This window comes from Delphinus delphis, chromosome 5 (genome assembly GCF_949987515.2).
Source record: "Delphinus delphis chromosome 5, mDelDel1.2, whole genome shotgun sequence".
NCBI lineage: Eukaryota > Metazoa > Chordata > Mammalia > Artiodactyla > Delphinidae > Delphinus > Delphinus delphis.
Window position 1 is genome coordinate 47,009,481 of NC_082687.1, and position 22,424 is coordinate 47,031,904.

At 41.4% G+C, this 22,424-nt stretch overlaps 1 protein-coding gene across 5 annotated transcripts in view; it reads left to right on the forward strand.

Annotated features, from left to right (window-relative positions):
• The window catches only part of NAAA (N-acylethanolamine acid amidase), a 48,666-nt gene that overhangs the window by 22,942 nt on the left and 3,300 nt on the right, over positions 1-22,424 (forward strand). Inside the window, exons 11-12 of one of the 5 annotated variants that reach the window (XR_009519525.1) lie at positions 6,899-7,372; positions 7,496-7,707. The exons of 1 other annotated variant lie outside the window; for it this stretch is intronic. The gene's annotated coding sequence lies outside the window, so the exon portion shown is untranslated. Of the gene's footprint in view, positions 1-6,842; positions 10,073-22,424 lie in introns of those variants that run through there. 3 more of the 5 variants (XM_060012352.1, XM_060012353.1, XM_060012354.1) reach the window with 3 other exon arrangements.

Sequence of the window (22,424 nt, forward strand, 5' to 3'; positions counted from 1 at the left end):
AATCAGTTATACATATGTTCCCATATCTCTTCCCTCTTGAATCTCCCTCCCTCCCACCCTCCCTATCCCACCCCTCTAGGTGGTCATAAAGCACTGAGCTGATCTCCCTGTGCTATGCGGCTGCTTCCCACTAGCAATCTATTTTACGTTTGGTAGTGTGTATATGTCCACGCCACTCTCTCACTTTGTCACAGCTTACCCTTCCCCCCCCCATATCCTCAAGTCCATTCTCTAGTAGGTCTGTGTCTTTATTCCCCTCTTACCCCTAGGTTCTTCATGACATTTTTTTTTTCTTAGATTCCATATATATGTGTTAGCATACGGTATTTGTCTTTCTCTTTCTGACTTACTTCACTCTGTATGGCAGACTCTAGGTCCATCCACCTCACTACAAATAACTCAATTTCGTTTCTCTTTATGGCTGAGTAATATTCCATTGTATATATGTGCCACATCTTCTTTATCCATTCATCCGATGATGGACACTTAGGTTGCTTCCATGTCCTGGCTATTGTAAATAGAGCTGCAATGAACATTTTGGTACATGACTCTTTTTGAATTACGGTTTTCTCAGGGTATATGCCCAGTAGTGGGATTGCTGGGTCATATGGTAGTTCTATTTGTAGTTTCTTAAGGAAGCTCCATACTGTTCTCCATAGTGGCTGTACCAATTCACATTCCCACCAGCAGTGCAAGAGTGTTCCCTTTTCTCCACACCCTCTCCAGCATTTATTGTTTCTAGATTTTTTAATGATGGCCATGCTGCCGGTGTGAGATGATATCTCATTGTAGTTTTGATTTGCATTTCTCTAATGATTAATGATGTTGAGCATGCTTTCATGTGTTTGTTGGCAGTCTGTATATCTTCGTTGGAGAAGTGTCTATTTAGGTCTTCTGCCCATTTTAGGATTGGGTTTTTTTTTTTTTTTTTTTTTTATTGAGCTGCATGAGCTGCTTGTAAATTTTGGAGATTAATCCTTTGTCAGTTGCTTCATTTGCAAATATTTTCTCCCATTCTGAGGGTTGTCTTTTGGTCTTGTTTATGGTTTCCTTTGCTGTGCAAAAGCTTTGAAGTTTCATTAGGTCCCATTTGTTTATTTTTGTTTTTATTTCCATTTCTCTAGGAGGTGGGTCAAAAAGGATCTTGCTGTGATTTATGTCAGAGTGTTCTGCCTATGTTTTCCTCTAAGAGTTTGATAATTTCTGGCCTTACATTTAGGTCTTTAATCCATTTTGAGCTTATTTTTGTCTATGGTGTTAGGGAGTGATCTAATCTCATACTTTTACATGTACCTGTCCAGTTTTCCCAGCACCACTTATTGAAGAGGCTGTCCTTTCTCCAGTGTACATTCCTGCCTCCTTTATCAAAGATAAGGTGACCATATGTGTGTGGGTTTATCTCTGGGCTTTCTGTCCTGTTCCATTGATCTATCTTTCTGTTTTGGTACCATTACCATACTGTCTTGATTACTGTAGCTTTGTAGTATAGTCTGAAGTCAGGGAGCCTGATTCTTCCAGCTCCATTTTTCGTTCTCAAGATTGCTTTGGCTATTCGGGGTCTTTTGTGTTTCCATACAAATTGTGAAATTTTTTGTTCTAGTTCTGTGAAAAATGCCAGTGGTAGTTTGATAGGGATTGCATTGAATCTGTAGATTGCTTTGGGTAGTAGAGTGATTTTCACAATGTTGATTCTTCCAATCCAAGAACATGGTATATCTCTCCATGTATTTGTATCATCTTTAATTTCTTTCATCAGTGTCTTATAATTTTCTGCATAGAGGTCTTTTGTCTCCTTAAGTAGGTTTATTCCTAGATATTTTATTCTTTCTGTTGCAATGGTAAATGGGAGTGTTTTCTTAATTTCACTTTCAGATTTTTCATCATTAGTGTATATGAATGCCAGAGATTTCTGTGCATTAATTTTGTATCCTGCTACTTTACCAAATTCATTGATTAGCTCTAGTAGTTTTCTGGTAGCATCTTTAGGATTCTCTATGTATAGTATCATGTCATCTGCAAACAGTGACAGCTTTACTTCTTCTTTTCTGATTTGGATTCCTTTTATTTCCGTTTGTTCTCTGATTGCTGTGGCTAAAACTTCCAAAACTATGTTGAATAAGTGTGGTGAGAGTGGGCAACCTTGTCTTGTTCCTGATCTTAGTGGAAGTGGTTTCAGTTTTTCACCATTGAGGACGATGGTGGCTGTGGGTTTGTCATATACGGCCTTTATTATGTTGAGGAAAGTTCCCTCTGTGCCTACTTTCTGCAGGGTTTTTATCATAAATGGGTGGTGAATTTTGTCGAAAACTATCTCTGCATCTATTGAGATGATCATATGGTTTTTCTCCTTCAATTTGTTAATATGGTGTATCATGTTGATTGATTTGCATATATTGAAGAATCCTTGCATCCCTGGGATAAATCCCACTAGATCACAGTGTATGATCCTTTTAATGTGCTGTTGGATTCTGTTTGCTAGTATTTTGTTGAGGATTTTTGCATCTATCTGAATCAGTGTTATTGGCCTGTAGTTTTCTTTCTTTGTGACATCTTTGTCTGGTTTTGGTATCAGGGTGATGGTGGCCTCGTAGAATGAGTTTGGGAGTGTTCCTCCCTCTGCTATATTTTGGAAGAGTGAGAAGGTTAGGTGTTAGCTCTTCTCTAAATGTTTGATAGAATTCACCTGTGAAGCCATCTGGTCCTGGGCTTTTGTTTGTGGGAAGATTTTTAATCAGAGTTTCAATTTCAGTGCTTGTGATTGGTCTGTTCATATTTTCTGTTTCTTCCTGATTCAGTCTTGGCAGGTTGTGCATTTCTAAGAATTTGTCCATTTCTTCCAGATTATCCATTTTATTGGCATAGAGTTGCTTGTAGTAATCTCTCATGATCTTTTGTATGTCTGCAGTGTCAGTTGTTACTTTTCCTTTTTCATTTCTAATTCTATTGATTTGAGTCTTCTCCCTTATTTTCTTGATGAGTCTGGCTAATGGTTTATCAATTTTGTTTATCTTTTCAAAGAATCAGCTTTTAGTTTTATTGATTTTTGCTATTGTTTCCTTCATTTCTTTTTCATTTATTTCTGATCTCATCTTTATGATTTCTTTCCTTCTGCTAACTTTGGGGGTTTTTTTGTTCTTCTTTCTCTAATTGCTTTAGGTGTAAGGTTAGGTTGTTTATTTGAGATGTTTCCTGTTTCTTAAGGTAGGATTGTATTGCTATAAATTTCCCTCTTAGAACTGCTTTTGCTGCATCCCATAGGTTTTGGGTCGTCGTGTCTCCATTGTCATTTGTTTCTAGGTATTTTTTGATTTCCTCTCTGATTTCTTCAGTGATCACTTCGTTATTAAGTAGTATATTGTTTAGCCCCCATGTGTTTGTATTTTTTACAGGTCTTTTCCTGTAATTGATATCTAGTCTCATAGCGTTGTGGTCGGAAAAGATACTTGATACAACTTCAATTTTCTTAAATTTACCAAGGCTTGATTTGTGACCCAAGATACGATCTATCCTGGAGAATGTTCCATGAGCACTTGAGAAAAATGTGTATTCTGTTGTTTTTGGATGGAATGTCCTATAAATATCAATTAAGTCCATCTTGTTTAATGTATCATTTAAAGCTTGTGTTTCCTTATTTATATTCATTTTGGATGATCTTTCCATTGGTGAAAGTAGGGTGTTAAAGTCCCCTACTATGAATGTGTTACTGTCAATTTCCCCTTTTATGGCTGTTAGTATTTGCCTTATGTATTGAGGTGCTCCTGTGTTGGGTGCATAAATGTTTACAATTGTTATATCTTCTTCTTGGATCGATCCCTTGATCAGTATGTAGTGTCCTTCTTTGTCTCTTGTAATAGTCTTTATTTTAAAGTCTATTTTGTCTGATATGAGAATTGCTACTCCAGCTTTCTTTTGATTTCCATTTGCATGGGATATCTTTTTCCATCCCCTCACTTTCAGTCTGTATACGTCCCTAGGTCTGAAGTGGGTTTCTTGTAGACAGCATATATATGGGTCTTGTTTTTGTATCCATTCAGCCAGTCTGTGTCTTTTGGTGGGAGCATTTAATCCATTGACATTTAAGATAATTATTGATATGTACGTTCCTATTCCCATTTTCTTCATTGTTCTGGGTTTGTTATTGTAGGTCTTTTCCTTCTCTTGTGTTTCTTGCCTAGAGACGTTCCTTTAGCATTTGTTGTAAAGCTGGTTTGGTGGTGCTGAACTCTCTCAGCTTTTGCTTGTCTGTAAAGGTTTTAATTTCTCCATCAAATCTGAATGAGATCCTTGCTGGGTAGAGTAATCTTGGTTGTAGGTTTTTCTCCTTCATTACTTTATATATGTCCTGCCATTCCCTTCTGGCTTGCAGTTTCTGTTCAAAGATTAGCTGTTAACCTTATGGGGATTCCCTTGTGTGTTATTTGTTATTTTTCCCTTGCTGCTTTTAATATGTTTTCTTTGTATTTAATTTTTGACAGTTTAATATTTGTCTTAGCATGTTTCTCCTTGGATTTATCCTGTATGGGACTCTCTGTGCTTCCTGGACTTGATTAACTATTTCCTTTCCCATATTAGAGAAGTTTTCCTCTATAATCTCTTCAGATATTTTCTCAGTCACTTTATTTTTCTCTTCTTCTTCTGGGACCCCTATAATTCGAATGTTGGTGCATTTAATGTTGTGCCAGAGGTCTCTGAGACTGTCCTCAGTTCTTTTCATTCTGTTTTCTTTATTCTGCTCTGCAGTAGTTATTTCCACTCTTTTATCTTCCAGGTCACTTATCCATTCTTCTGCCTCAGTTATTCTGCTATTGCTCCCTTCTAGAGTATTTTTAATTTCATTTATTGTGTTGTTCTTCATTATTTGTTTCATCTTTAGTTCTTCTAGGTCCTTATTAAATGTTTCTTGCAGTTTCTCTATTCTATTTCCAAGATTTTGGATTATCTTTACTATCGTTATTCTGAATTCTTTTTCAGGTAGAATGCCTATTTCCTCTTCATTTGTTAGGTCTGGTGGGTTTTTATCTTGTTCCTTCATCTGCTGTGTGTTTTTCTGTCTTCTCATTTTGCTTATCTTACTGTGTTTGGGATCTCCTTTTTGCAGGCTGCAGGTTTGTAGTTCCCGTTGTTTTTGGTGTCTGTCCCTAGTGGCTAAAGTTGGTTCAGTGGGTTGTGTAGGCTTTGTGGTGGAGGGGAGTAGTGCCTGTGTTCTGGTGGATGAGGCTGGATCTTGTCTTTCTGGTGGGCAGGTCCATGTCTGGTGGTGTGTTTTGGGGTGTCTGTGGCCTTATGATTTTAGGCAGCCTCTCTGCTAATGGGTGGGGTTGTGTTTCTGTCTTGCTAGTTGTTTGGCATAGGGTGTCCAGCACTGTAGCTTGCTGGTCATTGAGTGAAGCTGGGTGTTGGTGTTGAGATGGAGATTTCTGGGAGATTTTCACCATTTGATATTACATGGAGCTGGGAGGTCTCTTGTGGACCAGTGTTCTGAAGTTGGCTCTCCCACCTCAGAGGCAGAGCCCTGACTCCTGGCTGCAGCACCAAGAGCCTTTCATCCACACGGCTCAGAATCAAAGGGAGAAAAAGTAGAAAGAAAGAAAGGAGGGAAGGGAGGGAGGGAGAAAGGAAGGGAGGGAAAGAAAGAAAAAGAAAGAGAAAGAAAGAAAGGATAAAAAAATAAAGTAAGGTAAAATAAAATAAAGTTATTAAAATAAAGAATAAAAAATAATCATTAAGAAAAAAATTTTTTTTAAAAGTAAAAAAAAAAAAAAGGACGGACAGAACCCTAGGACAAATGGTGAAAGCAAAGCTATACAGACAAAATCTCACACAGAAGCATACACATACACACTCACAAAAAGAGAAAAAGGGGAAAAAATAATAAATCGTGCTCTCAAAGCCCACCTCCTCAATTTGGGATGATTCGTTGTCTATTCATGTATTCCACAGATGCAGGGTACATCAAGTTGATTGTGGAGCTTTAATTCGCTGCTCCTGAGGCTGGGAGAGATTTCCCTTTCTCTTCTTTGTCTGCACAGCTCCCAGGGCTCAGCTTTGGATTTGGCCCCGCCTTTGCGTGTAGGTCGCTGGAGGGCGTCTCTTCTTAGCTCAGACAGGACTGGGTTAAAGGAGCAGCTGCTTCGGGGGCTCTGGCTCATTCAGGCCGTGGGGAGGGAGGGGTACAGATGCGGGGCGAGCCTGCGGCAGCAGAGGCAGGCAGGACGTTGCACCAGCCTGAGGCACACCGTGCGTTCTCTCGGGGAAGTTGTCCCTGGTTCCCGGGACCCTGGCAGTGGCGGGCTGCACAGGCTCCCGGGAGGGGAGGTGTGGAGAGTGACCTGTGCTCGCACACAGGCTTCTTGGTGGCGGCAGCAGCAGCCCTGGCGTCTCATGCCTGTCTCTGGGGTCCGTGCTGATAGCCGTGGCTCGCACCCGTCTCTGGAGCTCCTTTAAGCAGCACTCTTAATCCCCTCTCCTCCGGTACAAAGTTTTAAAATGATTATACAAGTCAAAATTAAAAGTAATATGACAAATCCAGTTTGTATAATTGTCCTAAAGATTGAAGGACCATGGGGAATCAGTTGAAACTTGTAATCAGTGTACCTGTTCCCTGATTTTATGTAATTGAGTTTCTCCTAGCCCCAAAGGAAATTATCCATGTGCAACAAGTTGTTCTTGCTGCCAGCATATACTACCTTGTTCTGCTAGGAGTTAGCTAAGGGCAATTTGTCTAATACCACCTTAGCTAAGGAATTGTGGAATTAATTAAAGAAACCTCATCTAAAATTGGAGCGGAGGAAGACCTGTAGGGGGAGTCCCCCGACCAGTGCATCATCGATTACTCCAAACAGGAAGAGATATGCGCCTATATCTCAGACAGGAAGGTGTTGCCTACTCTACTATCCAGCAGGAAGAAGAAAACTCGCCGTCTGATGACAGCCCAGCCAATCAGACTGTAGCTGCCCAACCAATGAGAAGCCTCCATACTTTGGACCCCTAGCCTCCTCCAGTGAACACTTTCATTATTACAGTCCATCCCAACTCCCTTTTTTCCCTATGAAAGCAAACTCCTCTTTCCTCTTTTCTGGATTCGCCTGTGATCTGCGATAGTTCGCATATCCTGAATTGTAATTCCTGTGGCTATTCCCAAATAAACTTGCTTTTGCTGGCGAGACAACTGGCTCTTCTATTACTAAAGTTGACGGAATCTAAGCCTGTTGTTGGGTAGCTATTGCTTTAGGGGTGGAATCAGCTGTGTAACCTAGGGTAATGGATAGATTTCTAATCATGTGCTCATTGATGTGTACTCCAAACCAGGAAAGGAGGAAAGATCTGCCAAGGAGACAGACCCAGAGTCATGGACCCTGTTGGGCAGTTAACAGTAGGTTCTTTGAAGTGGGTTTAAGGGGTTGGCCCAGAGATTGGTTTCAGATCGGTTATGAATGGATAGTGGAACAACTGGATATCCTAACGAGAATTGTCCTCCCATTCGCCAACTGTCCAGACATTTATAAGCCCAGGGATGATGCCCTCGTTCACAAACGAAGATGAAACCGGATGAGCACAGAGGACTCCAGCTGAAGTGGCATTGTTCAGTGGTGAATTTGTGGGAATGGAGCTATTGGCATTCGTCAACCGGGGTCAGTGATGTTTTGAGAGCATTTGGAGAGGATTCCTCCAAGCCGAGAAGTCCATTCTCTAACGTGATGGCACAGGGTAATTGGGTTTAAGGTGTTTTGGGGACAAAGACTATGAAAGTAAGGGCGTGAGTGGGGTGATTGTAGTAGCGTAATTTTAAGTTTATCGGGAGTGGTACCATCATTGCTACAGTCAGTGGGGGTGTTCAGGATGAAACGGCGTCGGGAGGGATGCTGACAGAAGTTTCACTCTGGACTTAACATTGAGGGGAAATGGAGTGAAATTAGCAGTGGCATTAGGGACAAATGAAAAATTGGTCACAGGATGGACTAGAGAGTTACTGCTGTTGTGTACAGATTTGAGTTTCTGGTGGCAAACCCAACCATCAGATGTTTCCCTCTGTTGCAAACAGATTCAGAAGTGCAGGGAAGATCATTGTCTTTCCAAGAAAGAAAGGGGGGAAATAAGGTAAGAAACAATGGGGAAAAGGTATACAGGCCTGGTCTGGTCATCTTGGGAAAGCTGTCTCCTTTATCTGTCATCTGTTTCAATTCCTGGAAACCTTTACTTTTAGGTCATCAGTTGGTACACAGGTCCACTCAGGGTTTGGTGCTTTCTTTAGATGTGATACATGATCTGAGAGTCTGTTTCCTGGATCTTGGCAGTACGCGGACTGGTTAACAACAGTTGGTAAGGGCCCTTCCACCAAGGTTAGAGGGATGTCTTTGAAGATGTCTCTTCCAGGAGACGAAATCTGTAGGTTGTAAGGGACGATGCTGAAGACCTTTGTCTCCCAGGAGCATGCTGTGAAAAGATTGTTCTACTAAGTCATGGTTATTTTCAACAGAAACAATGAAGTCTTTAAAATATTCAAGTATATACTCTCTTATTAGCTGTAGATCAAAAGAAGCAGGAGCTAGCAGCATTGAGAATCCTCTGATTATCTCAAAGTGTGAGAGTTTATGGGTTGCAAAAAGGGTAGATAAACCTAAGATTTAGAAGGACCAGTGGCAGTGACTTTGGCCAGGGTGTTTGAAGAGTCTCTACAAATTTTGTCGATACACTCTTAATGGTGCCATTCGTGTGTTCGACTGGCCCTGGGGATTTTGGCTGGTAAGCACAGGGAAAGTGTTGTAGAACTGGCCAGACAGCACAGACTTGTCCAAGCACCTGGCTGGTGAAGTGAATTCCCCAGTCACCATGAAGTTAGAGGTGGGGTTCGCTGGGTAGGGATAATTTTTTTTAATGGCTTTTTTCTTTTTTTTAATTTTATTTTTGGCTGTGTTGAGTCTTTGTTGCTGTGTGCAGGCTATTCTCTGGTTGCAGCGAGCGGGGGCTACTCTTCGTTGCGGTGTGCGGGCTTCTCATTGTGGTGTCTTCTCCTGTTTCGGAGCATGGGCTCCAGGCATGCGGGCTTCAGTAGTTGTGGCACTTGGGCTCAGTAGTTGTGGCTCGTGGGCTCTAGAGCGCAGGCTCAGTAGTTGTGGCGCACGGGCTTAGTTGCTCCGCGGCATGTGGGATCTTCCCAGACCAGGGATTGAACCATGTCCCCTGCATTGGCAGGTGGATTCTTAACCACTGCGCTACCAGGGAAGCCAGGGATAATCTTTTCTAATAGAATTTTAGCCACAGGAGAGGCAGTGGCCCATCTACTAGGGAAAGCTTCAGATCAGTGAGAAAATATACAACCATTGCCAAAACATATTTATATCCATGAGATGGGGGAAGCTGTAGGAAATCCGTTGCCAAACCTCAAATGGTCTATTGGGTAATTTAAAGTTGTGGGGTGATGTGGATAGGTTCCCCAGCATTGTATTTTGGATGCGTGTGGTAAATAAAGTGCTTTTAGTGGCTTTATTAATATTTTCCCACCAGTACTGATTCATAAAGTTTATCATTTTATCAGTAGATCAGTGATTCGATGCATATACAGTACAGTTGACTCTTGAACAACACAGGGGTGAGGGCACTGATCCCCCTGCACAGCTGAACATCTGCTTATAACTTTACAGTTGGCCCTCCGTATCCGAGATTCTGCATCAGCCAACTGCAGATCATGTAGTACTGTAGTATGTATTTATTGGAAAAAATCCACATATAAGTGGACCCTTGCTGTTCAATCCTGTGTTGTCCAAGGGTCAACTGTAGTCAGTAATGGGAATTTTAGAGTCTCTGGCAGGACTGGATCGTCATTCGGCCCAAACCAGAGCTCTTTCTTTTTATCAAACCAACAGTAATTAGACTTCCAATATTGTTTTTCCTTTTCTGTGGCCAGTTGTTGGGTATCTCTAGTCAACTTGTCTAGATTATCATTTGGGGGAACATCTTTTTGGAGCATGACAGAGGTTTGGTTATTGGTTCCTGTGAGAGCAGCATTTTTTAAAAAAAAAATAAATTTATTTATTTATTTTTGGGTGTGTTGGGTCTTCGTTTCTGTGCGAGGGCCCTCTCTAGTTGTGGCGAGTGGGGGCCACTCTTCATCGCGGTGCACAGGCCTCTCCCTGTCGCGGCCTCTCTTGTTGCGGAGCACAGGCTCCAGACGCGCAGGGTCAGTAGTTGTGGCTCATGGGTTTAGTTGCTCTGTGCCATGTGGGATCTTCCCAGACCAGGGCTCGAACCCGTGTCCCCTGCATTGGCAGGCGGATTCTCAACCACTGCGCCACAAGGGAAGCCCAGAGCAGCATTTTTAGTGGAGATATCAGTGAGGTGGTTCTCTTTGGCTTCCAGGGAGTCAAGTTTAGAATGCCCAGAACTTTAATAATAGCCAGAGTGGCTGGTAGAAGTATGGCATCTAATAAATCTTGAATATATGGGCCATTTTAAGTTTTATCCCTGTTAGACATAAGGAAGACGTAAGGAAATCTCTCTGCTTCCATAACATTCCAAAGTTATGAGCTTCTCCAAAAGTGTTTCTACTGTCTGTATGAATATTTGCAATTTTGCCCATGGCTGAACTATAGGCTTGTTGAGTAAGAGCGTATCATTCAGCCTGTTGTGCTGAGGTAGCCAAAGGCAAAGGTGCTGCCTTGATAACTTCCAAAGAAGTTGCAGTTGCATATCCAGCACAATATTCACCATTTTCATCTTTTAAATAAGAACCATCAGTAAACCATGAAGAATCAACATTTGTTAAAGGGGTTTCTTGAAAGCTGTAATAGGGAGTCAAGAGATGGTCTGTCAGAGTTAGGCATGAGGAGTTTCGTCCATAGAGGAGGGAAGAAGGGTGGCAAGGTTAGGGATATTACAGTGAGCAAGAGTGATATGGGGTGCAGTCAACAGGAGCATTTCATAGGGAGTAAGACGTGTTGCTGAAAGATGTTGGATATGGTTGGAATTCAGAAGGGCTTTCAATAGCATGAGGAACAAAGATGGTCAGAGAGGAACCCATGAGTATTTCTTGGTTGGCCTTTACTAAAAGGGCAGTGGCAGGAATGGCTCAGAGGCAAGGGGGTATCCTTAGGCCACAGGGTCCAGCTGCTGACTGTGATACCCTATGGGTGATGGTGATCTCTGTGTTTCTAAATAAGCACCCTGAGGGCATTTCCTTCCTTTTCATAGACCTAGAGGAAAAGGGGGAGTTGGTAATTAGTGTCCAAGGGCAGAGAGGTTCATTAAGCTTTCCTTTAGGATTTTAAAACCTAGAGCATCCTGATCTTCCCAAGTAATAGGATCAGGCTTAGTGTTTTTCAACAAGATGTATATCGGGGCTGAACCATGAGAGAAAAATATGAAACCCTGTTACGATAACAGCCAGCTAACCCAAGAAAGCCTCGTAATGGGCATTTAGTTTGGGGCTTTAGGAAATTCAGGATGCTGTGGAGCCTTTCTGGATCTGTGTATAGTCCTTGTTCTGAAATCAGATGTCCTAAAAAGCAAACTTGAGTTTGAACAAACTGTAGCTTCTCCTTAGAGACCCTATGTCTCTTTGAGGCTAAAAGCTTTAGCAGATGGATGCTGTCTTCCCGTGAGGAGGCCTGGGAAGGGGAGCAGAGAAGCAACTCATCTACATATTGTAATAGTTTAGAACCTCTAGGAGAGTTTACATCGTCTAAATAAGCTTTTAGGGTTTGTGAGAAACAAGAAGGACTTTTACTTAAACCCTGGGGCATTACTGTTCAGACGTATTGTTGTCCTTCCCAAGTAAAGGCAAAGAGATATTGATGGGCCTTATCCACAGGGATGCTAGAGAAGGCACTATACAAAGCAATCACGGTGAGAAGCTTACTTTCAGTAGGGATGGGAGCTGATAAGGTATGAAGGTTGGGAACAGCAAGGTGAAGAGGGATAACAATATTGTTTACAGTATGGAGGTCTTGGACAAATCTGTCTGCAGCCATTGGGTTTCCTGGTAGGTGAAATAAGGATGTTGCAGGGACTGATACAAGGGATTATAACCCCCTGGGCTTTATAATCCTCTGTGATTGGTCTGATTCCCTGTAAGCACTCTTTATTTGTAGGGTATTGATTAATTCTGGGGAAAGGCTTTGAGGGAACAATTTGGGTGGTTTTTTTTTTGGCCATCACTTTATTTTTTAATTAAGTTATAGTTGATTTACAACGTTGTATACGTTTTAGGTATATAACATAGTGATTCACAATTTTTAAAGGTTATATGCCATTTATAGTTATTATAAAATACTGGCTCTATTCCCCATGTTGTACAATATATCCTTGTAGCTTATTTTATACCTAGTACTTTTTGTGGGTGTGGGTTAGCCAGTTTGCTAAATTAACCACGTCTATTAAGCACATAGTTTCCCATCTTATTCTAATTCTCTTTGCCAAAAGAGAGAGGTCTCAGTTTAGCTCATTAGTGAACATAGAGTTAAAGGCCACCCATGTGGATTCGACATCCATGGGGAGACCAGAATTTTCCTTAAAAATAATCTGGAGTAGACTATAATAATCATGCATGGGTTCATTTTTTTTTTTTAATTTTTATTGGAGTATAGTTTCTTTACAATGTTGTGCTAGTTTCTACTGTACAGCAAAATGAATCAGCCATACATATACATATATCCCCTCCCTTTTGGACTTCCTTCCCATTCAGGTCAGCACAGTGTATTAAGTAGATTCCCTGTGCTATACAGTATGTTCTCATTAGTTATCTATTTTATGCATAGTATCAATTGTGCGTATGTGTCAATCCCAATCTCCCAGTTCCTCCCACCCCCCTCTTTTTCCCCTTGGTATCCAAACATTTGTTCTCTACGTCTGTGTCCCTATTTCTGCTTTGCAAGTAGGATCATCTATACCACTTTTCTAGATTCCACACATACGCATTAATATACAATATTTGTTTTTCACTTTCTGACTTCACTCTGTATAACAATCTCTAAATCCATCCACATCTCTACAAATGACCCAATTTGTTCCTTTTTATGGCTGAGTAATATTCCATTGTATATATGTACCACATCTCCTTTATCCTTTCCTCTGTTGTTGTTTTTTTTTTAATTTATATTTTTAGCTGTGTTGGGTCTTCATTGCTGCACGTGGACTTTCTCTAGATGTGGCGAGTGGGGACTACTCTTCGTCGTGGTGCGCGGGCTTCTCATTGCGGTGGCTTCTCTTGTTGCGGAGCACAGGCTCTAGGTGCACAGGCTTCAGCAGTTGTAGTGCGCGGGCTCAGTACTTGTGGCTTTTGGGCTCTATGCATGCTTAGTAGTTGTGGCACATGGGCTTAGCTGCTCCGCGGCATGCGGGATCTTCCTGGACCAGGGATTGAACCCGTGTTCCCTGCCTTGGCAAGTGGATCCTTAACCACTGTGCCACCGGGGAAGTCCCTCCATTCCTCTGTTGACGGACATTTAGAGATAAACCCACGCACCTATGGTCACCTAATCTCTGACAAAGGAGGGAAGAATATACAGTGGAGAAAAGACAACCTCTTCAATAAATGGTGCTGGGAAAACTGGACAGCTTCATGTAAAAGAATGACACTAGAACACTCCATAATATCATACACAAAAATAAGCTCAAAATGGATTAAAGATCTGAATATAAGGCCAGACATTATAAAACTCTTAGGGGAAAACATAGGCAGAACACTCTTTGACATAAATTGCAGCAAGATCTTTTTTGACCCACCTCCTAGGGTAATGAAAATAAAAACAAACAAATGGGACCTCATTGGGTTTTTTAATGCAGGCCTGAATTTTGTTCCAATCAGCAGCTTTCAGGAAAGCTCTAAGGACTGCTAAGTGGAGTCCCTTAGCAATTGCCTGAGCCTGGTCACAAAATAAGGCAGGAGGTTAATCTCCCACTTGTTATTCTAGAGATTTTTCAAGACGTGACCAATCAGCAGTCTTCATCCATTGTTGGGTTCCACCTTTGCCGAAAAGCGTGTGGACTAGTTGATATTAAGTCTGAGAAACCAGGTTGAAAAGTCTGGACAATTATATTAAATTCCTCAGTGAATTTATGAGGAGCTTCAGTAACTTTAGGAAAACCTTTGACTATGGTTTGCAGTTCAGTCTTAGTTCAGGGAACATAGGAGATTTGGAGCTTAGCATTAGGATCCTAGGAAGGTTTGATTTTTAAAGGTGCAGGTTTTAATGGGTTGAGATGAGGAGGAAGTAGGGAGAGGTTCAGAGAACAAGGGAAGTTCAATGATAGGGTTGAAATGAAAAAGAGGAGGGTACAAAGAGGAAAGAACAGGCACAGTAGGAGAAGGAGAAGTTAGCACAGGAAGTGAAAAGGGAGAAGAGGCCTCTGATGCTTTTTTTACATTCTTTTAATTTTTTATTTGCCTCAATCATAAGTGGTATTCTGTAAAGAGGCAGCTTTAGAGTCCTGATTGCACTTGGAAGCCTTGAGGTACCTTGTTTTTTTTTTTTTTTAAATAAATAAATTTATAAAAAACAAAACTCATGGTTGTTAGCCAAAACTCAAAATAGAGGGCCACCAGCTGGAGATTTCCAGACCATCTGCAGAAAGGCCTACTCCGTCATACCAGCTGAACCTCTCATAGCTGCTCTTCTGTGTAAAAGCCCTGGGGCCAAGCTTCTGATGAGATGGCAGAAAGAACACTGCAGAGATCACGACCCACTGTGGAAATCGGCAGTGGACCCCCTTGAAGGTATGCAAATACAATTCTAACTTAAACCTTTAAATCAGGACAGATATTAAAATTTGCGTTAATGTTCATCATGTAATAGCAAACCGACACTAAAAACTTCTGCAAAATAGGCATCCCATTCATTTTGTTGTGCTTTAGAACCATGGTCTTCTGTTTTAGTTCTGAGAAAAACAGGTTTGGGGAGGTCAAAAGTTCCCCACAATGGCCACTGAAGTTCTAAACGATCTTTGGTTAGGCTCTTCCGTTTAGTTAAAAATGAGCATGAGGATCAAGATGGCGTACTAGGAGGATGCGGAATTCGCGTCTCCTCACAACTAGGGCACCTATGAGGCACTGGTTGGGGACCCGGACACCTAAGGTGACGGGAGGAACCCCCAGGGACTGAGTAGGACGTGGGGCATGGGGGGAGTGAGGGGGGAGGAGAAGTGGAGGCGGGACAGGACTGGTGCCCCTGAGGGGCAGCTGGGGGAGGGGAAGGGGTCCCACACCCGAAGGGGGAAATTGGGGAACCATTGGGAGGGCAGAGGGTCAAAGGGGGAGTGTGGCCAGGTTTCCCCTGCCCACTTGGACCCTCAGGAACCTGTTGAGATCCCGGGCCTGATCCTCTGCCCACCTAGGCCCCCTCCAGCAGCACGGGTCCTGAGGGAGTGGGAGGGGGGAAGGGGGAGCAAAAGTAAAGGCCGGACCTCCGGGACCGGCACCCCTGAGGGGTGGCTGGGGGAGGGGAGGAGTTCCTATACCCAGTGGGACCCACCCACGGTTAGGGGTCCAGCGGCGACGGGGGAGACCCTGGGGGAGACGGTGGGGGAGGAGTGCGAAGGAATGGAAGGGAACAGGACCAGTGCGTTCCCTGTCTACTTAGGCACTGGGGAGCCTGTTGGGCTCCGGGGCCTAACCCTCTGCCCTCGGAGCCTCCCTCCTGCCGTGCAGAGCCCAAGCCCCGCCCCTACACCCCCACCCAGGGCCCTACCTCTATACTTGGAGACCCCTCTGAGACCCCCTCCAACCAGCTGGGCCTAAACCCCACCCACACACCCTCACCCAGGACCCTACCTCCAAACTCTGGAACTCCACACTCCAGAGGCCCTCCTTTCCACGTGCTGCCTCTCCCCTTCCACGCAGATCCTAAGCAGAGGCCCCCTGCACCCCCATGCTTGAACGTCACCCCCCCACCCGCCTAGGTCCCGCCCCACCCTAAACCCCAGCCCTGCCTAAGTTCCACCCCCATAGCCAAGGCTTTTTTTTTTCTTTTCTTTTTTCCTCTTTTAGATTGGGGTTCGGTTTTACCTTGTTGATTCATTGTTGTTGATTCTTTTATATTTTTATTTTTCCTAATCTTGTATTTTTCTAATTTTGTTTTATTCTTTATATTTTGTTAGGGATCTCTCCTTTTGGCTTGTTGCCCCTGCCTCCCCCCCTTTTTTTTTTCTTTTCTCTGATGTGGTTTTTTTTTTTTTTTAACATCTTTATTGGCGTATAATTGCTTTACAATGGTGTGTAGTTTCTGCTTTATAACAAAGTGAATCAGTTATACATGTACATATGTTCCCATATGTCTTCCCTCTTGCGTCTCCCTCCCTCCCACCCTCCCTATCCCACCCCTCCAGGCTGTCACAAAGCACCGAGCCAATATCCCTGTGCCATGCGGCTGCTTCCCATCTCTGATGTGGTTTTATTTTACCTTGTTGCAGTTGTTTCATTTACAGTTCCATTTTTCCTAATATATTTTTTATCTTTCTAATTTTATTTTGTTTTTTATTCTTTGATATTGTACTGCTCCTTTTTTTCTCTTTTTTGTAAAAAAAATTTATTTATTTATTTATTTTTGGCTGCATTGGGTCTTCGTTGCACGCGGGCTTTCTCTACTTGCAGTGGGGGGGGGCTACTCTTTGTTGTGGTGCACGGGCTTCTCATTGCGGTGGCTTCTCCTGTTGCGGAGCACGGGCTCTAGGCATGCAGGCTTCAGTAGTTGCAGCATGCAGGCTCAGTAGTTGTGGCACTTGGACTTAGTAGTTGTGGCTCGCGGGCTTTAGAGCGCAGGCTCAGTAGTTGTGGTGCATGGGCTTAGTTGCTCCGCGGCATGTGGGATCTTCCCAGACCAGGGCTCAAACCCGTGTGCCCTGCATGGCAGGTGGATTCTTAACCACTGCACCACCAGGGAAGCCACCTGTTTTTCTTTCTTTCTTCCTTTTTTTTTTTTTTTTTTTAAAAACGTCACAAAGCTTGTGGCATCTTGGTTGCCAGGCCAGAGGTTGGGACTGAGCTCCTGTGGTGGGAGCTCCAAGTCCAAAACGCTGGACTAACAGAGAACCTCAGACCCCAGGGAATATCGACTGGAGTGAGGCCTCCCAGAGGTCCTCATCTCAGCACCAAGACACAGTTGTATCCAACTTCCTGCAGACTCCAGTGCTGGACGTCTCAGGCCAAACGACCAGTAAGACAGGAATACAGCACCACCCATCAAAAAAAAAAAAGAAAAAAGAAACAACAAAAAAAGTATGTTACGGACAAAGGAGCAAGGTAAAAACCTACAAGACAAAATAAATGAAAACGAAATAGGCAACCTACCTGAAAAAGAATTCAGAGTAATGATAATATAGATGATCCAAAATTTCGGAAACAGAATGGAGAAAATACAAGAAACATTTAACAAGGATCTAGAAGAACTAAAGAGCAAACAAACAGTGATGAACCACACAATTACTGAAATTAAAAATACTCTAGAAGGAATCAATAACAGAATAACTGAGGCAGAAGAACGGATAAGTGAGCTGGAAGATAAAATGGTGGAAATAATGGCCAGGGAGCATAATAAAGAAAAAAGAATGAAAAGAATTGAAGACAGTCTCAGAGACCTCTGGGACAACATTAAACACACCAACGTTCAAATTATAGGGGTCCCAGAAGAAGAAGAGAAAAAGAAAGGGCCTGAGAAAGTATTTGAAGAGATTATAGTTGAAAACTTATCTAACATGGGAAAGGAAATAGTCAATCAAGTCCAAGAAGCACAGAGAGTACTACACAGGTTAAACCCAAAGTGAAACATGCCGAGACACATATTAATCAAACTATCAAAAATTAAATAGAAAAAATATTAAAAGCAGCAAGGGAAAAGCAACAAATAACATACAAGGGAATCCCCATAAGGTTAACAGCTGAGTTTTCAGCAGAAACTCTGCAAGCCAGAAGGGAGTGGCAGGACATATTTAAAGTGATCAAAGGCAAAAACCTAAAACCAAGATTATCCAGCAAGGATCTCATTCAGATTCAATGGAGAAATTAAAACCTTTACAGATAAGCAAAAGTTAAGAGAATTCAGCACCACCAAACCAGCTTTACAACAAATGCTAAAGGAACTTCTCTAGGCAGGAAACACAAAAGAAGGAAAAGAGCTACAAAAACAAACCCAACACAATTAAGAAAATAGTAATAAGAACATACATATTGATAATTATCTTAAATGTAAATGGATTAAATGCTCCAACCAAAAAACATAGACTAGCTGAATGGATACAAAAACAAGACCTGTACATATGCTGTCACAAGAGACCCATTTCATACTTAGGGACACATACAGACTGAAAGTGAGGGGATGGAAAAAGATATTCCATGCAAATGGAAATCAAAAGAAAGCTGGAGTAGCCATTCTCATATCAGACAAAATAGACTTTAAAATAAAGATGATTACAAGAGACAAAGAAGGACACTACATAATGATCAAGGGAGCATTCCAAGAAGAAGATATAATAATTTGAAATATTTATGCACCCAACATAGGAGCACCTCAATACATAAGGCAAATGCTAGCAGCCATAAAAGGGGAAATTGACAGTAACACAATAATAGTAGGGGACTTTAACACCCCACTTTCATCAATGGACAGATCATCCAAAATGAATATAAATAAGGAAACACAAGCTTTAAATGACACATTAAACAAGATGGACTTAATTGATATATTTAGGACATTCCATCCAAAAACAACAGAATACACTGTCTTCTCAAGTGCTCATGGAACATTCTCCAGGATAAATCATATCTTGGGTCACAAATCAAGCCTTGGTAAATTTAAGAAAATTGAAAACGTATCAAGTATCTTTTCCAGCCACAATGCTATGAGAATAGATATCAATTACGGAAAAAATCTGTAAAAAATACAAACACATGGAGGCTATACAATACACTACTAAATAACCAAGAGGTCACTGAAAAAATCAAAGAGGAAATTTAAAAATACCTAGAAACAAATGACAATGAAAACACGACGACCCAAAACCTTTGGGATGCAGCACAAGCCGTTCTAAGAGAAGTTTATAGCAATACAATCCTACCTTAAGAAACAAGAAACATCTCAAATAAACAACGTAACATTACACCTAAAGCAATTAGAGAAAGAAGAACAAAGAGACCCCAAAGTTAGCAGAGGGAAAGAAATCATAAAGATCAGATCAGAAATAAATGAAAAAGAAATGACGGAAACAACAGCAAAAATCAATAAAACTAAAAGCTGGTTCGTTGAGAAGATACACAAAATTGATAAACCATTAGCCAGACTCACCAAGAAAAAAAGGGAAGAGACTCAAATCAACAAAATTAGAAATGAAAAAGGAGAAGTAACAACTGACACTGCAGAAATACAAAGGATCATGAGAGATTACTGCAAGCAACTATATGCTGATAAAATAGACAACCTGGAAGAAATGAACAAATTCTTAGGAAAGCACAACCTTCCAAGACTGCACCAGGAAGGAATAGAAAATATAAACAGACCAATCACAAGCACTGAAATTGAAACTCTGATTAAGATCTTCCCACAAACAAAAGTCCAGGACCAGATGGCTTCACAGGCGAATTCTATCAAACATTTAGAGAAGATCTAACACTTATCCTTCTCAAACTCTTCCAAAATAGAGCAGAGGGGGGAACACTCCCAAACTCATTCTACGAGGCCACCATCACCCTGATACCAAAACCAGACAAAGATGTCACAAAGAAGGATAACTGCAGGCCAATATCACTGATGAAGATAGATGCAAAAATCCTCAACAAAATACTAGCAAACAGAATCCAACAGCACATTAAAGGGTCATACACCGTGATCAAGTGGGGTTTATCCCAGGGATGCAAGGATTCTTCAATATACGCAAATCAATCAACGTGATACACCATATTAACAAATTGAAGGAGAAAAACCATATGATCATCTCAATAGATGCAGAGATAGCTTTCGACAAAATTCAACACCCATTTATGATAAAACTCTCCAGAAAGTAGGCATAGAGGGAACCTACCTCAACATAATAAAGGCCGTATATGACAAACCCACAGCCAACATCGTCCTCAGTGGTGAAAAACTGAAACCACTTACTCTAAGCTCAGGAACAAGACAAGCATGCCCAGTCTCACCACTGTTATTCAACATAGTTTTGGAAGTTTTAGCCACAGCAATCAGAGAAGAAAAAGAAATAAAAAGGAATCCAAATCAGAAAAGAAGGAAAACTGTCACTGTTTGCAGATGACATGATACTATACATTGAGAATCCTAAAGATGCTACCAGAAAATTACTAGAGCTAATCAATGAATTTGGTAAAGCAGCAGGATACAAAATTAGTGTACAGAAATCTCTTGCATTCCTATACACTAATGATGAAAAATCTGAAAGAGAAACTAAGGAAACACTCCCATTTACCATTGCAACAAAAAGATAAAATACCTAGGAATAAACCTACCTAAGGAGACAAAAAACCTGTATGCAGAAAACTATAAGACAGTGATGAAAGAAATCAAAGATGATACAAACAGATGGAGAGATATAGCATGTTCTTGGATTGGAAGAATCAACATTGTGAAATTGACTATACTATCCAAAGCCATCTACAGATTCAATGCAATCCCTATGAAACTACCAATGGCGTTTTTCCCAGAACTAGAACAAAAAATTGCACAATCTGTATGGAAACAGAAAAGACCCCGAATAGCCAAACAATCTTGAGAAAGAAAAATGGAGCTGGAGGAATCAGACTCCCGGACCTCAGACTATACTACAGAGCTACAGTAATCAAGACAATATGGTACTGGCACAGAAACAGAAAGATAGATCAATGGAACAGGATAGAAAGCCCAGAGATAAACCCATGCACATAGGATCACCTTATCTTTGATAAAGGAGGCAAAAATATAGAATGGAGAAAAGACAGCCTGTTCAATAAGTGGTTCTGGGAAAACTGGACAGCTACATATAAAAGAATGAAAGTAGAACACTCCCTGACACCATAAACAAAAATAAACTCAAAATGGATTAAAGACCTAAATGTAAGGCCAGACACTATAAAACTCTTAGAGGAAAACATAGGCCGAATACTCTACGACATAAATCACAGCAAGATCCTTTTTGACCCACCTCCCAGAGAAATGGAAATAAAAACAAAAATAAACAAATGGGACCTAATGAAACTTAAAAGCTTTTGCACAGCAAAGGAAACCATAAACAAGATGAAAAGACAACCCTCAGAATTGGAGAAAATATTTGCAAACGAAGCAACTGACAAAGGATTCATCTCCAAAATATACAAGCAGCTCATGCAGCTCAATATCAAAAAAACATACAACTCAATCCAAAAATGGACAGAAGACCTAAACAGATATTCTCCAGAGAAGATATACAGATGGCCAACAAATACATGAAAAGATGCTCAACATCACCAATCATTAGAGAAATGCAAATCAAAACTACAATGAGATATCACCTCACACCAGTCAGAATGACCATCATCAAAAAATCTACAAAAAATTAATCCTGGAGAGGGTGTGGAGAAAAGGGAACCCTCTTGCAGTGTTGGTGGGAATGTAAATTGTTACAGTTACTATGGAGAACAGTATGGAGGTTCCTTAAAAAATTAAAAATAGAACTACCATATGAGCCAGCAATCCCACTACTGGGCATATACCCTGAGAAAACCGTATTCAGAAAGAGTCATGTACTACAGTGTTCATTGCAGCTCTATTTACAATAGCCAGGACATGGAAGCCACCTAAGTGTCCATTGACACATGAATGGATAAAGAAGATGTGGCACATATATACAATGGAATATTAGCCATGGAAAGAAACACAGTAGAGTTATTTGTAGTGAGGTGGATGGACCTAGAATCTGTCATACAGAGTGAAGTAAGCCAGAAAGAGAAAAACAAATACCGTATGCTAACCCATACGTATGGTATCTTAAAAAAAAAAAAAAATGGTTCTAATGAACCTAGGAGCATGCGAAGAATAAAGACACAGTTGTAGAGAATCGACTTGAGGACACGGGGAGGGGGGGAAGGGTAAGCTCGGACGAAGTGAGAGAGTATCACTGACGTATATACACTACCAAATGTAAAATAGATAGCTAGTGGGAAGTAGCTGCATGGCACAGGGAGATCAGCTCGGTGCTTTGTGACCACCTAGAGGGTTAGGAGAGGGAGGGTGGGAGGGAGATGCAAGAGGGAGAGGATTTGGGGATATATGTATATGTATAGCTGATTCACTTTGTTATACAGCAGAAACTAACAACACTGTAAAGCAATTATACTCCAATAAAGATGTTAAAAAAAGATGAGCAGGAGCAGGGACTGTAGTTTTTGGACATAAAACTGGCCAGGATCCCAGAAAGAGAACTATCCTAAGATTCTCTCGAGGACTGGGATCCCGTAGCTCAAAAACAGAGACATTGTA